We start from the raw sequence: 16,402 nt of genomic DNA, 5'->3' as shown, positions 1-16,402 counted from the left end.
CTGAGACACTACAAGCAGCATAGTAAAACACAGATGAAGCTTCTAAGTTGATGTAATAGCCAGTAAGAAGTAGTAAAATTCAAGTTTTAGGTATCGATTATTGACTTTTTAGCTGGCTTTGGAGCCTTGGACATGAGCTACGACCTTAAGATTCTGCATGAAAGGAGTACTAGCAGCCGAGTTGCAGGGGAGAACGTAAAAAGTGTTCATATGAAGTAAAAACCTGAGAAATCCGTCCGTTTTCGTCATTTGTTATCGAATCGACTTAAAGCCAGATCGTCACATTGGCCGCTCTTCTCTCTGAAACGGTTGTACTTATCGTCTGCAAAGCTATGTCGCGTGCTGCGGTATGCGGAGACACTAAAAGCACCATAGTAGAACACAGATGAAGCTTCTAAGTTGATGTAATAGCCAGTAAGAAGTAGTACAATTCAAGTTTTAGGTATCGATTATTGACTTTTTAGCTGGCTTTGGTGCCTTGGACATGAGCTAGGACCTTAAGATTCTGCATGAAAGGAGGAGTAGCAGCCGAGTTGCAGAGGAAAATGTGAAAAGTGTTCATATGTAGTAAAAACCTGAGAAATCTGTCCGTTTTCGTCATTTGTTATCGAATCGACTTAAAGCCAGATCGTCACATTGGCCGCTCTTCTCTCTGAAACGGTTGTACTTATAGTCTACAAAGCTATGTCGCGTGCTGCGGTATGCGGAGACACTAAAATCACCATAGTAGAACACAGATGGAGCTACTAAGTTGATGTAATAGCCAGTAAGAAGTAGTACAATTCAAGTTTTAGGTATCGATTATTGACTTTTTAGCTGGCTTTGGTACCTTGGACATGAGCTAAGACCTTAAGATTCTGCATGAAAGGAGGACTAGCAGCCGAGTTGCACGGGAGAATGTGAAAAGTGTTCATATGTAGTAAAAACCTGAGAAATCCGTACGTTTTCGTCATTTGTTATCGAATCGACTTAAAGCCAGATCGTCACATTGGCCGCTCTTCCCTCTGAAAAAGTTGTACTTATCGTCTGCAAAGCTATGTCGCGTGTTGCCGTAGGCGGAAACAGGAAAAGCACCATAGTAGAACACAGATGAAGCTTCTAAGTTGATGTAATAGCGAGTAAGAAGTAGTCCAATTCAAGTTTTAGGTATCGATTATTGACTTTTTAGCTGGCTTTGGTGCCTTGGACATGAGCTAGGACCTTAAGATTCTGCATGAAAGGAGGACTAGCAGCCGAGTAGCACGGGAGAATGTGAAAAGTGTTCATATGTAGTAAAAACCTACGAAATTCGTCCGTTTTCGTCATTTGTTATCGAATCGACTTAAAGCCACATCGTCTTATTGGCCGCTCTTCTCTCTGAAACGCTTGTACTTATCGTCTGCAAAGCTATGTCGCGTGCTGCGGTATGTGGAGACACTAAAATTACCATAGTAGAACACAGATGAAGCATTTGAGTTGATGTAATAGCCAGTAAGAAGTAATCCAATTCAAGTTTTAGGTATCGATTATCGACTTTTTAGCTGGCTTTGGTGCCTTCGACATGAGCTAGGACCTTAAGATTCTGCATGTAAGGAGGACTAGCAGCCGAGTTGCACGGGAGAATGTGAAAAGTGTTCATATGTAAAAAAATACCTGAGAAATCCGTCCGTTTTCGTCATTTGTTATCGAATCGACTTAAAGCCAGATCGTCACATTGGTCGCTCTTCTCTCTGAAACGGTTGTACTTATCGTCTGCAAAGCTATGTCGCATGCTGCAGTATGCTGAGACACTACAAGCAGCATAGTAGAACACAGATGAAGCTTCTTCGTTGATGTAATAGCCAGTAAGAAGTAGTACAATTCAAGTTTTAGGTATCGATTATTGACTTTTTAGCTAGCTTTGGTGCCTTGGACATGAGCTAGGACCTTAAGATTCTGCATGCAAGGAGGACTAGCAGCCGAGTAGCACGGGAGAATGTGAAAAGTGATCATATATAGTAAAAACCTGCGAAATCCGTCCGTTTTCGTCATTTGTTATCGAATCGACTTAAAGCCAGATCGTCACATTGGCCGCTCTTCTCTCTGAAACACTTGTACTTATCGTCTGCAAAGCTATGTCGCATGCTGCGGTATGCTGAGACACTACAAGCAGCATAGTAAAACACAGATGAAGCTTCTAAGTTGATGTAATAGCCAGTAAGAAGTAGTAAAATTCAAGTTTTAGGTATCGATTATTGACTTTTTAGCTGGCTTTGGTGCCTTGGACATGAGCTAGGACCTTAAGATTCTGCATGAAAGGAGTACTAGCAGCCGAGTTGCAGGGGAGAACGTAAAAAGTGTTCATATGAAGTAAAAACCTGAGAAATCCGTCCGTTTTCGTCATTTGTTATCGAATCGACTTAAAGCCAGATCGTCACATTGGCCGCTCTTCTCTCTGAAACGGTTGTACTTATCGTCTGCAAAGCTATGTCGCGTGCTGCGGTATGCGGAGACACTAAAGGCACCATAGTAGAACACAGATGAAGTTTCTAAGTTGATGTAATAGCCAGTAAGAAGTAGTACAATTCAAGTTTTAGGTATCCATTATTGACTTTTTAGCTGGCTTTGGTACCTTGGACATGAGCTAGGACCTTAAGATTCTGCATGAAAGGAGGACTAGCAGCCGAGTTGCACGGGAGAATGTGAAAAGTGTTCATATGTAGTAAAAACCTGAGAAATCCGTACGTTTTCGTCATTTGTTATCGAATCGACTTAAAGCCAGATCGTCACATTGGCCGCTCTTCTCTCTGAAGCGGTTGTACTTATCGCCTGCAAAGCTATGTCGCGTGCTGCGGTATGTGGAGACACTAAAAGCACTATAGTAGAACACAGATGAAGCTTCTAAGTTGACGTAATAGCCAGTAAGAAGTAGTAGAATTCAAGTTTTAGGTATCGATTATTGACTTTTTAGCTGGCATTGGTGCCTTGGACATGAGCTAGGACCTTAAGATTCTGCATGAAAGGAGGACTAGCAGCCGAGTTGCACGGGAGAATGTGAAAAGTGTTCATATGCAGTAAAAACCTGAGAAATCCGTCCGTTTTCGTCATTTGTTATCGAATCGACTTTAAGTCAGATCGTCACATTGGCCGCTCTTCTCTCTGAAACGGTTGTACTTATCGTCTACAAAGCTATGTCACGTGCTGCGGTATGTGGATACACTAAAAGCAAAATAGTAGAACACAGATGAAGCTTCTAAGCTGATGTAATAGCCAGTAAGAAGTAGTACAATTCAAGTTTTAGGTATCGATTATTGACTTTTTAGCTGGCTTTGGTGCCTTCGACATGAGCTAGGACCTTAAGATTCTGCATGTATGGAGGACTAGCAGCCGAGTTGCACGGGAGAATGTGAAAAGTGTTCATATGTAGTAAAAACCTGAGAAATCTGTCCGTTTTCGTCATTTGTTATCGAATCGACTTAAAGCCAGATCGTCACATTGGCCGCTCTTCTCTCTGAAACGGTTGTACTTATAGTATACAAAGCTATGTCGCGTGCTGCGGTATGCGGAGACACTAAAATCACCATAGTAGAACACAGATGGAGCTACTAAGTTGATGTAATAGCCAGTAAGAAGTAGTTCAATTCAAGTTTTAGGTATCGATTATTGACTTTTTAGCTAGCTTTGGTGCCTTGGACATGAGCTAGGACCTTAAGATTCTGCATGAAAGGAGGACTAGCAGCCGAGTAGCACGGGAGAATGTGAAAAGTGTTCATATGTAGTAAAAACCTGGGAAATTCGTCCGTTTTCGTCATTTGTTATCGAATCGACTTAAAGCTACATCGTCTTATTGGCCGCTCTTCTCTCTGAAACGCGTGTACTTATCGCCTGCAAAGCTATGTCGCATGCCTCGGTATGCTGAGACACTACAGGCAGCATAGTAGAACACAGATGAAGCTTCTAAGTTGATGTAATAGCCAGTAAGAATTAGTACAATTCAAGTTTTAGGTATCGATTATTGACTTTTTAGCTAGCTTTGGTGCCTTGGACATGAGCTAGGACCTTAAGATTCTGCATGAAAGGAGGACTAGCAGCCGAGTAGCATGGGAGAATGTGAAAAGTGATCATATGTAGTAAAAACCTGAGTAATCCGTTCGTTTTCGTCATTTGTTATCGAATCGACTTAAAGCCAGATCATCACATTGGCCGCTCTGCTCTCGGAAACGGTTGCACTTATCGTCTGCAAAGCAATGTCGCGTTTTGCCGTAGGCGGAAACAGAGAAGCACCATAGTAGAACACAGATGAAGCTTCTAAGTTGATGTAATAGCCAGTAAGAAGTAGACCAATTCAAGATTTAGGTATCGATTATTGACTTTTTAGCTGGCTTTGGTGCCTTGGACATGAGCTAGGACTTTAAGATTCTGCATAAAAGGAGGACTAGCAGCCCAGTTGCACGGGAGAATGTGAAAAGTGTTCATATGTATTAAAAACCTGAGACATCCGTCCGTTTTCGTCATTCGTGGTCGAATCGACTTAAAGCCAGATCGTCACATTGGCCGCTCTTCTCTCTGAAACGGCTGTACTTATCGTCTGCAAAGCTATGTCGCGTGCTGCGGTATGCGGAGACACTAAAAGCACCATAGTAGAACACAGATGGAGCTTCTAAGTCGATGTAATAGCCAGTAAGAAGTAGTACAATTCAAGTTTTAGGTGTCGATTATTGACTTTTTAGCTGGCTTTGGTGCCTTGGACATGAGCTAGTACCTTAAAATTCTGCATGAAAGGAGGACTAGCATCCGAGTTGCACGGGAGAATGTGAAAAGTGTTCATATGTAGTAAAAACCTTAGAAATCCATCCGTTTTCGTCATTTGTTATCGAATCGACTTAAAGCCAGATCGTCACATTGGCCGCTCTTCTCTCTGAAACGGTTGTACTTATCGTCTGCAAAGCTATGTCGCGTGCTGCGGTATGTGGAGACACTAAAATTACCATAGTAGAACACAGATGAAGCATCTAAGTTGATGTAATAGCCAGTAAGAAGTAATCCAATTCAAGTTTTAGGTATTGATTATTGACTTTTTAGCTGGCTTTGGTGCCTTCGACATGAGCTAGGACCTTAAGATTCTGCATGTAAGGAGGACTAGCAGCCGAGTTGCACGGGAGAATGTGAAAAGTGTTCATATGTAAAAAAATACCTGAGAAATCCATCCGTTTTCGTCATTTGTTATCGAATCGACTTAAAGCCAGATCGTCACATTGGCCGCTCTTCTCTCTGAAAAAGTTTACTTATCGTCTGCAAAGCTATGTCGCGTGTTGCCGTAGGCGGAAACAGGAAAAGCACCATAGTAGAACACAGATGAAGCTTCTAAGTTGATGTAATAGCGAGTAAGAAGTAGTCCAATTCAAGTTTTAGGTATCGATTATTGACTTTTTAGCTGGCTTTGGTGCCTTGGACATGAGCTAGGACCTTAAGATTCTGCATGAAAGGAGGAGTAGCAGCCGAGTTGCACGGGAGAATGTGAAAAGTGTTCATATGTAGTAAAAACCTGAGAAATCCGTCCGTTTTCGTCATTTGTTATCGAATCGTTTTAAAGCCAGATAGTCACATTGGCCGCTCTTATCTCCGAAACGCTTGTACTTATCGTCTGCAAAGCTATGTCGCGTGCTGCGGTATGCGGAGACACTAAAATCACCATAGTAGAACACAGACCAAGCTTCTAAGTTGATGTAATAGCCAGTAAGAAGTAGTACAATTCAAGTTTTAGGTATCGATTATTGACTTTTTAGCTGGCTTTGGTGCCTTGGACATGAGCTAGGACCTTAAGATTCTGCATGAAAGGAGGAGTAGCAGCCGAGTTGCAGGGGAAAATGTGAAAAGTGTTCATATGTAGTAAAAACCTGAGAAATCTGTCCGTTTTCGTCATTTGTTATCGATTCGACTTAAAGCCAGATCGTCACATTGGCCGCTCTGCTCTCGGAAACGGTTGTACTTATCGTCTGCAAAGCTATGTCGCGTGTTGCCGTAGGCGGAAACAGGAAAAGCACCATAGTAGAACACAGATGAAGCTTCTAAGTTGATGTAACAGCGAGTAAGAAGTAGTCCAATTCAAGTTTTAGGTATCGATTATTGACTTTTTAGCTGGCTTTGGTGCCTTGGACATGAGCTAGGACCTTAAGATTCTGCATGAAAGGAGGACTAGCAGCCGAGTAGGACGGGAGAATGTGAAAAGTGATTATATGTATTAAAAACCTGAGACATCTGTCCGTTTTCGTCATTTGTGATCGAATCGACTTAAAGCCAGATCGTCACATTGGCCGCTCTTCTCTCTGAAACGGCTGTACTTATCGTCTGCAAAGCTATGTCGCGTGCTGCGGTATGCGGAGACACTAAAAGCACCATAGTAGAACACAGATGGAGTTTCTAAGTCGATGTAATAGCCAGTAAGAAGTAGTACAATTCAAGTTTTAGGTATCGATTATTGACTTTTTAGCTGGCTTTGGTGCCTTGGACATGAGCTAGTACCTTAAAATTCTGCATGAAAGGAGGACTAGCATCCGAGTTGCACGGGAGAATGTGAAAAGTGTTCATATGTAGTAAAAACCTTAGAAATCCATCCGTTTTCGTCATTTGTTATCGAATCGACTTAAAGCCAGATCGTCACATTGGCCGCTCTTCTCTCTGAAACGGTTGTACTTATCGTCTGCAAAGCTATGTCGCGTGCTGCGGTATGTGGAGACACTAAAATTACCATAGTAGAACACAGATGAAGCATCTAAGTTGATGTAATAGCCAGTAAGAAGTAATCCAATTCAAGTTTTAGGTATCGATTATGACTTTTTACCTGGCTTTTGTGCCTTCGACATGAGCTAGGACCTTAAGATTCTGCATGTAAGGAGGACTAGCAGCCGAGTTGCACGGGAGAATGTGAAAAGTGTTCATATGTAAAAAAATACCTGAGAAATCCATCCGTTTTCGTCATTTGTTATCGAATCGACTTAAAGCCAGATCGTCACATTGGTCGCTCTTCTCTCTGAAACGGTTGTACTTATCGTCTGCAAAGCTATGTCGCATGCTGCGGTATGCTGAGACACTACAAGCAGCATAGTAGAACACAGATGAAGCTTCTAAGTTGATGTAATAGCCAGTAAGAAGTAGTCCAATTCAAGTTTTAGGTATCGATTATTGACTTTTTAGCTGGCTTTGGTGCCTTGGATATGAGCTAGGACCTTAAGATTCTGCATGAAAGGAGGACTAGCAGCCGAGTTGCAGGGGAAAATGTGAAAAGTGTTCATATGTAGTAAAAACCTGAGAAATCCGTCCGTTTTCGTCATTTGTTATCGAATCGACTTAATGCCAGATCGTCACATTGGCCGCTCTGCTCTCGGAAACGGTTGTACTTATCGTCTGCAAAGCTATGTCGCATGTTGCCATAGGCGGAAACAGGAAAAGCACCATAGTAGAACACAGATGAAGCTTCTAAGTTGATGTAATAGCCAGTAAGAAGTAGTACAATTAAAGTTTTAGGTATCGGTTAATGACATTTACCCTTCTTTGGTGCCTTGGACACGAGCTAGGAAATTAAGATTTTGCATGAAGGAGGACTATCAGCCGAGTTGCACGGGAGAATGTGAAAAGTGTTCATATGTAGTAAAAACCTGAGAAATTCGTCCGTTTTCGTCATTTGTTATCGAATCGACTTAAAGCCAGATCGTCACATTGGCCGCTCTTCTCTCTGAAACGGTTGTACTTATCGTCTGTAAAACTATGTCGCGTGGTGCGGTATGCGGAGAAACTAAAAGCACCGTAGCAGAACACAGATGAAGCTTCTAAGTTGATGTAATAGCCAGGAAGCAGTAGTACAATTCAAGTTTTAGGTATCGATTATTGACTTTTTAGCTGGCATGGTGCCTTGGACATGAGCTAGGACCTTAACATTCTGCATGAAAGGATTACTACCAGCCGAGTTGCACGGGAGAATGTGAAAAGTGTTCATATGTAGTAAAAACCTTAGAAATCCGTCCGTTTTCGTCATTTGTTATCGAATCGACTTAAAGCCAGATGGTCACATTGGCCGCTCTTCTCTCTGAAACGGTTGTACTTATCGTCTGCAAAGCTATGTCGCGTGCTGCGGTATCCGGAGACACTAAAAGCACCATAGTAGAACACAGATGAAGCTTCTAAGTTGATGTAATAGCCAGTAAGAAGTAGTACAATTCAAGTTTTAGGTATCGATTATTGACTTTTTAGCTGGCTTTGGTGCCTTGGACATGAGCTAGGACCTTAAGATTCTGCATGAAAGGAGGACTAGCAGCCGCGTTGGATGGGAGAATGTGAAGAGTGTTCAAATGTAGTAAAAACCTGAGAAATCCGTCCGTTTTCGTCATTTGTTATCGCATCGACTTAAAGCCAGATCGACACATTGGCCGCTCTTCTCTCTGAAACGGTTGTACTTATCGTCTGCAAAGCTTTGTCGCGTGCTGCGGTATGCTGAGACACTACAAGCACCATAGTAGAACACAGATGAAGCTTCTAAGTTGAGGTAATAGCCAGTAAGAGGTAGTACAATTCAAGTTTTAGGTATTGAATATTGACCTTTTAGCTGGCTTTGGTGCCTTGGACATGAGATAGGACCTTAAGATTCTGCATGAAAGGAGGACTAGCAGCCGAGTTGCACGGGAGAATGTGAAAAGTGTTCATATGTAATAAAAACCTGAGACATCCGACCGTTTTCGTCATTTGTTATCGAATCGACGTAAAGCCAGATCGTCACATTGGCCGCTCTGCTCTCTGAAATGGTTGTAGTTATCGTCTGCAAAGCTATGTCGCGTACTGCGGTATTCGGAGACACCAAAAGCACCACAGTAGAACACAGATGAAGCTTCTAAGTTGATGTAATATCCAGTAAGAAGTAGTACAATTCAAGTTTTAGGTATCGATTATTGACTTTTTAGCTGGCTTTGGTGCCTTGAACATGAGCTAGGACCTTAAGATTCTGCATGAAAGGAGGACTAGCAGCCGAGTTGCAGGGGAGAATGTAAAAAGTGTTCATATGAAGTAAAAACCTGAGAAATCCGTCCGTTTTCGTCATTTGTTATCGAATCGACTTAAAGCCAGATCGTCACATTGGCCGCTCTTCTCTCTGAAACGGTTGTACTTATCGTCTGCAAAGCTATGTCGCGTGCTGCGGTATGCGGAGACACTAAAAGCACCATAGTAGAACACAGATGAAGCTTCTAAGTTGATTTAATAGCCAGTAAGAAGTAGTACAATTCAAGTTTTAGGTATCCATTATTGACTTTTTAGCTGGATTTGGTACCTTGGACATGAGCTAAGACCTTAAGATTCTGCATGAAAGGAGGACTAGCAGCCGAGTTGCACGGGAGAATGTGAAAAGTGTTCATATGTAGTAAAAACCTGAGAAATCCGTACGTTTTCGTCATTTGTTATCGAATCGACTTAAAGCCAGATCGTCACATTGGCCGTTCTTCTCTCTGAAAAAGTTGTACTTATCGTCTGCAAAGCTATGTCGCGTGTTGCCGTAGGCGGAAACAGGAAAATCACCATAGTAGAACACTGATGAAGCTTCTAAGTTGATGTAATAGCGAGTAAGAAGTAGTCCAATTCAAGTTTTAGATATCGATTATTGACTTTTTAGCTGGCTTCGGTGCCTTGGACATGAGCTAGGACCATAATATTCTGCATGAAAGGAGGACTAGCAGCCGAGTAGCACGGGAGAATGTGAAAAGTGTTCATATGTAGTAAAAACCTGGGAAATTCGTCCGTTTTCGTCATTTGTTATCGAATCGACTTAAAGCCACATCGTCTTATTGGCCGCTCATCTCTCTGAAACGCTTGTACTTATCGTCTGCAAAGCTATGTCGCATGCTGCGGTATGCTGAGACACTACAAGCAGCATAGTAAAACACAGATGAAGCTTCTAAGTTGATGTAATAGCCAGTAAGAAGTAGTACAATTCAAGTTTTAGGTATCGATTATTGACTTTTTAGCTGGCTTTGGTGCCTTGGACATGAGCTAGGACCTTAAGATTCTGCATGAAAGGAGGACTAGCAGCCGAGTTGCAGGGGAGAATGTAAAAAGTGTTCATATGAAGTAAAAACCTGAGAAATTCGTCCGTTTTCGTCATTTGTTATCGAATCGACTTAAAGCCAGATCGACACATTGGCCTCTCTGCTCTCGGAAACGGTTGTACTTATCGTCTGCAAAGCTATGTCGCGTGTTGCCGTAGGCGGAAACAGGAAAAGCACCATAGTAGAACACAGATGAAGCTTCTAAGTTGATGTAATAGCGAGTATGAAGTAGTCCAATTCAAGTTTTAGGTATCGATTATTGACTTTTTAGCTGGCTTTCGTGCCTTGGACATGAGCTATGACCTTAAGATTCTGCATGAAAGGAGGACTAGCAGCCGAGTAGCACGGGAGAATGTGAAAAGTGTTCATATGTAGTAAAAACCTGAGAAATTCGTCCGTTTTCGTCATTTGTTATCGAATCGACTTAAAGCCAGATCGTCACATTGGCCGCTCTTCTCTCTGAAAAAGTTGTACTTATCGTCTGCAAAGCTATGTCGCGTGTTGCCGTAGGCGGAAACAGGAAAAGCACCATAGTAGAACACAGATGAAGCTTCTAAGTTGATGTAATAGCGAGTAGAAGTAGTCCAATTCAAGTTTTATGTATCGATTATTGACTTTTTAGCTGGCTTCGGTGCCTTGGACATGAGCTAGGACCTTAAGATTCTGCATGAAAGGAGGACTAGCAGCCGAGTAGCACGGGAGAATGTGAAAAGTGTTCATATGTAGTAACAACCTGAGAAATTCGTCCGTTTTCGTCATTTGTTATCGAATCGACTTAAAGCCAGATCTACACATTGGCCGCTCTGCTCTCGGAAACGGTTGTACTTATCGTCTGCAAAGCTATGTCGCGTGTTGCCGTAGGCGGAAACAGGAAAAGCACCATAGTAGAACACAGATGAAGCTTCTAAGTTGGTGTAATAGCGAGTAAGAAGTAGTCCAATTCAAGTTTTAGGTATCGATTATTGACTTTTTAGCTGGCTTTGGTGCCTTGGACATGAGCTATGACCTTAAGATTCTGCATGAAAGGAGGACTAGCAGCCGAGTAGCACGGGAGAATGTGAAAAGTGTTCATATGTAGTAAAAACCTGAGAAATTCGTCCGTTTTCGTCATTTGTTATCGAATCGACTTAAAGCCAGATCGTCACATTGGCCGCTCTTCTCTCTGAAACGGTTGTACTTATCGTCTACAAAGCTATGTCGCGTGCTGCGGTATGCGGAGACACTAAAATCACCATAATAGAACATAGATGGAGCTACTAAGTTGATGTAATAGCCAGTAAGAAGTAGTACAATTCAAGTTTTAGGTATCGATTATTGACTTTTTAGCTAGCTTTGGTGCCTTGGTCATGAGCTATGACCTTAACATTCTGCATGAAAGGAGGACTAGCAGCCGAGTAGCACGGGAGAATGTGAAAAGTGTTCATATGTAGTAAAAACCTGGGAAATTCGTCCGTTTTCGTCATTTGTTATCGAATCGACTTAAAGCCACATCGTCTTATTGGCCGCTCTTCTCTCTGAAACGCGTGTACTTATCGCCTGCAAAGCTATGTCGCATGCTGCGGTATGCTGAGACACTACAGGCAGCATAGTAGAACACAGATGAAGCTTCTAAGTTGATGTAATAGCCAGTAAGAATTAGTACAATTCAAGTTTTAGGTATCGATTATTGACTTTTAGCTAGCTTTGGTGCCTTGGACATGAGCTAGGACCTTAAGATTCTGCATGAAAGGAGGACTAGCAGCCGAGTAGCACGGGAGAATGTGAAAAGTGATCATATGTAGTAAAAACCTGAGAAATTCGTCCGTTTTCGTCATTTGTTATGGAATCGACTTAAGGCCAGATCGTCACATTGGCCGCTCTTCTCTCTGAAACGGTTGTACTTATCGTCTGCAAAGCTATGTCGCATGCTGCGGTATGCTGAGACACTACAAGCAGCATAGTAAAGCACAGATGAAGCTTCTAAGTTGATGTAATAGCCAGTAAGAAGTAGTACAATTCAAGTTTTAGGTATCGATTATTGACTTTTTAGCTGGCTTTGGTGCCTTGGACATGAGCTAGGACCTTAAGATTCTGCATGAAAGGAGGACTAGCAGCCGAGTTGCAGGGGAGAATGTAAAAAGTGTTCATATGAGGTAAAAACCTGAGTAATCCGTCCGTTTTCGTCATTTGTTATCGAATCGACATAAAGCCAGATCATCACATTGGCCGCTCTGCTCTCGGAAACGGTTGCACTTATCGTCTGCAAAGCAATGTCGCGTTTTGCCGTAGGCGGAAACAGAAAAGCACCATAGTAGAACACAGATGAAGCTTCTAAGTTGATGTAATAGCCAGTAAGAAGTAGACCAATTCAAGATTTAGGTATCGATTATTGACTTTATAGCTGGCTTTGGTGCCTTGGACATGAGCTAGGACTTTAAGATTCTGCATAAAAGGAGGACTAGCAGCCCAGTTGCACGGGAGAATGTGAAAAGTGTTTATATGTATTAAAAACCTGAGACATCCGTCCGTTTTCGTCATTTGTGATCGAATCGACTTAAAGCCAGATCGTCACATTGGCCGCTCTTCTCTCTGAAACGGCTGTACTTATCGTCTGCAAAGCTATGTCGCGTGCTGCGGTATGCGGAGACACTAAAAGCACCATAGTAGAACACAGATGGAGCTTCTAAGTCGATGTAATAGCCAGTAAGAAGTAGTACAATTCAAGTTTAGGTATCGATTATTGACTTTTTAGCTGGCTTTGGTGCCTTGGCATGAGCTAGTACCTTAAAATTCTGCATGAAAGAGGACTAGCATCCGAGTTACACGGGAGAATGTGAAAAGTGTTCATATGTAGTAAAAACCTGGGAAATTCGTCCGTTTTCGTCATTTGTTATCGAATCGACTTAAAGCCACATCGTCTTATTGGCCGCTCATCTCTCTGAAACGCTTGTACTTATCGTCTGCAAAGCTATGTCGCATGCTGCGGTATGCTGAGACACTACAAGCAGCATAGTAAAACACAGATGAAGCTTCTAAGTTGATGTAATAGCCAGTAAGAAGTAGTACAATTCAAGTTTTAGGTATCGATTATTGACTTTTTAGCTGGCTTTGGTGCCTTGGACATGAGCTAGGACCTTAAGATTCTGCATGAAAGGAGGACTAGCAGCCGAGTTGCAGGGGAGAATGTAAAAAGTGTTCATATGAAGTAAAAACCTGAGAAATTCGTCCGTTTTCGTCATTTGTTATCGAATCGACTTAAAGCCAGATCGACACATTGGCCTCTCTGCTCTCGGAAACGGTTGTACTTATCGTCTGCAAAGCTATGTCGCGTGTTGCCGTAGGCGGAAACAGGAAAAGCACCATAGTAGAACACAGATGAAGCTTCTAAGTTGATGTAATAGCGAGTATGAAGTAGTCCAATTCAAGTTTTAGGTATCGATTATTGACTTTTTAGCTGGCTTTCGTGCCTTGGACATGAGCTATGACCTTAAGATTCTGCATGAAAGGAGGACTAGCAGCCGAGTAGCACGGGAGAATGTGAAAAGTGTTCATATGTAGTAAAAACCTGAGAAATTCGTCCGTTTTCGTCATTTGTTATCGAATCGACTTAAAGCCAGATCGTCACATTGGCCGCTCTTCTCTCTGAAAAAGTTGTACTTATCGTCTGCAAAGCTATGTCGCGTGTTGCCGTAGGCGGAAACAGGAAAAGCACCATAGTAGAACACAGATGAAGCTTCTAAGTTGATGTAATAGCGAGTAGAAGTAGTCCAATTCAAGTTTTATGTATCGATTATTGACTTTTTAGCTGGCTTCGGTGCCTTGGACATGAGCTAGGACCTTAAGATTCTGCATGAAAGGAGGACTAGCAGCCGAGTAGCACGGGAGAATGTGAAAAGTGTTCATATGTAGTAACAACCTGAGAAATTCGTCCGTTTTCGTCATTTGTTATCGAATCGACTTAAAGCCAGATCTACACATTGGCCGCTCTGCTCTCGGAAACGGTTGTACTTATCGTCTGCAAAGCTATGTCGCGTGTTGCCGTAGGCGGAAACAGGAAAAGCACCATAGTAGAACACAGATGAAGCTTCTAAGTTGGTGTAATAGCGAGTAAGAAGTAGTCCAATTCAAGTTTTAGGTATCGTTATTGACTTTTTAGCTGGCTTTGGTGCCTTGGACATGAGCTATGACCTTAAGATTCTGCATGAAAGGAGGACTAGCAGCCGAGTAGCACGGGAGAATGTGAAAAGTGTTCATATGTAGTAAAAACCTGAGAAATTCGTCCGTTTTCGTCATTTGTTATCGAATCGACTTAAAGCCAGATCGTCACATTGGCCGCTCTTCTCTCTGAAACGGTTGTACTTATCGTCTACAAAGCTATGTCGCGTGCTGCGGTATGCGGAGACACTAAAATCACCATAATAGAACATAGATGGAGCTACTAAGTTGATGTAATAGCCAGTAAGAAGTAGTACAATTCAAGTTTTAGGTATCGATTATTGACTTTTTAGCTAGCTTTGGTGCCTTGGTCATGAGCTATGACCTTAACATTCTGCATGAAAGGAGGACTAGCAGCCGAGTAGCACGGGAGAATGTGAAAAGTGTTCATATGTAGTAAAAACCTGGGAAATTCGTCCGTTTTCGTCATTTGTTATCGAATCGACTTAAAGCCACATCGTCTTATTGGCCGCTCTTCTCTCTGAAACGCGTGTACTTATCGCCTGCAAAGCTATGTCGCATGCTGCGGTATGCTGAGACACTACAGGCAGCATAGTAGAACACAGATGAAGCTTCTAAGTTGATGTAATAGCCAGTAAGAATTAGTACAATTCAAGTTTTAGGTATCGATTATTGACTTTTAGCTAGCTTTGGTGCCTTGGACATGAGCTAGGACCTTAAGATTCTGCATGAAAGGAGGACTAGCAGCCGAGTAGCACGGGAGAATGTGAAAAGTGATCATATGTAGTAAAAACCTGAGAAATTCGTCCGTTTTCGTCATTTGTTATGGAATCGACTTAAGGCCAGATCGTCACATTGGCCGCTCTTCTCTCTGAAACGGTTGTACTTATCGTCTGCAAAGCTATGTCGCATGCTGCGGTATGCTGAGACACTACAAGCAGCATAGTAAAGCACAGATGAAGCTTCTAAGTTGATGTAATAGCCAGTAAGAAGTAGTACAATTCAAGTTTTAGGTATCGATTATTGACTTTTTAGCTGGCTTTGGTGCCTTGGACATGAGCTAGGACCTTAAGATTCTGCATGAAAGGAGGACTAGCAGCCGAGTTGCAGGGGAGAATGTAAAAAGTGTTCATATGAGGTAAAAACCTGAGTAATCCGTCCGTTTTCGTCATTTGTTATCGAATCGACATAAAGCCAGATCATCACATTGGCCGCTCTGCTCTCGGAAACGGTTGCACTTATCGTCTGCAAAGCAATGTCGCGTTTTGCCGTAGGCGGAAACAGAAAAGCACCATAGTAGAACACAGATGAAGCTTCTAAGTTGATGTAATAGCCAGTAAGAAGTAGACCAATTCAAGATTTAGGTATCGATTATTGACTTTATAGCTGGCTTTGGTGCCTTGGACATGAGCTAGGACTTTAAGATTCTGCATAAAAGGAGGACTAGCAGCCCAGTTGCACGGGAGAATGTGAAAAGTGTTTATATGTATTAAAAACCTGAGACATCCGTCCGTTTTCGTCATTTGTGATCGAATCGACTTAAAGCCAGATCGTCACATTGGCCGCTCTTCTCTCTGAAACGGCTGTACTTATCGTCTGCAAAGCTATGTCGCGTGCTGCGGTATGCGGAGACACTAAAAGCACCATAGTAGAACACAGATGGAGCTTCTAAGTCGATGTAATAGCCAGTAAGAAGTAGTACAATTCAAGTTTAGGTATCGATTATTGACTTTTTAGCTGGCTTTGGTGCCTTGGCATGAGCTAGTACCTTAAAATTCTGCATGAAAGAGGACTAGCATCCGAGTTACACGGGAGAATGTGAAAAGTGTTCATATGTAGTAAAAACCTGGGAAATTCGTCCGTTTTCGTCATTTGTTATCGAATCGACTTAAAGCCACATCGTCTTATTGGCCGCTCTTCTCTCTGAAACGCGTGTACTTATCGCCTGCAAAGCTATGTCGCATGCTGCGGTATGCTGAGACACTACAGGCAGCATAGTAGAACACAGATGAAGCTTCTAAGTTGTTGTAATAGCCAGTAAGAATTAGTACAATTCAAGTTTTAGGTATCGATTATTGAATTTTTAGCTAGCTTTGGTGCCTTGGACATGAGCTAGGACCTTAAGATTCTGCATGAAAGGAGGACTAGCAGCCGAGTTACACGGGAGAATGTGAAAAGTGATCATATGTAGTAAAAACCTG

Source organism: Schistocerca gregaria, unplaced genomic scaffold (genome assembly GCF_023897955.1).
Source record: "Schistocerca gregaria isolate iqSchGreg1 unplaced genomic scaffold, iqSchGreg1.2 ptg000043l, whole genome shotgun sequence".
Classification (NCBI taxonomy): domain Eukaryota; kingdom Metazoa; phylum Arthropoda; class Insecta; order Orthoptera; family Acrididae; genus Schistocerca; species Schistocerca gregaria.
This window is presented reverse-complemented; position numbering follows the sequence as displayed.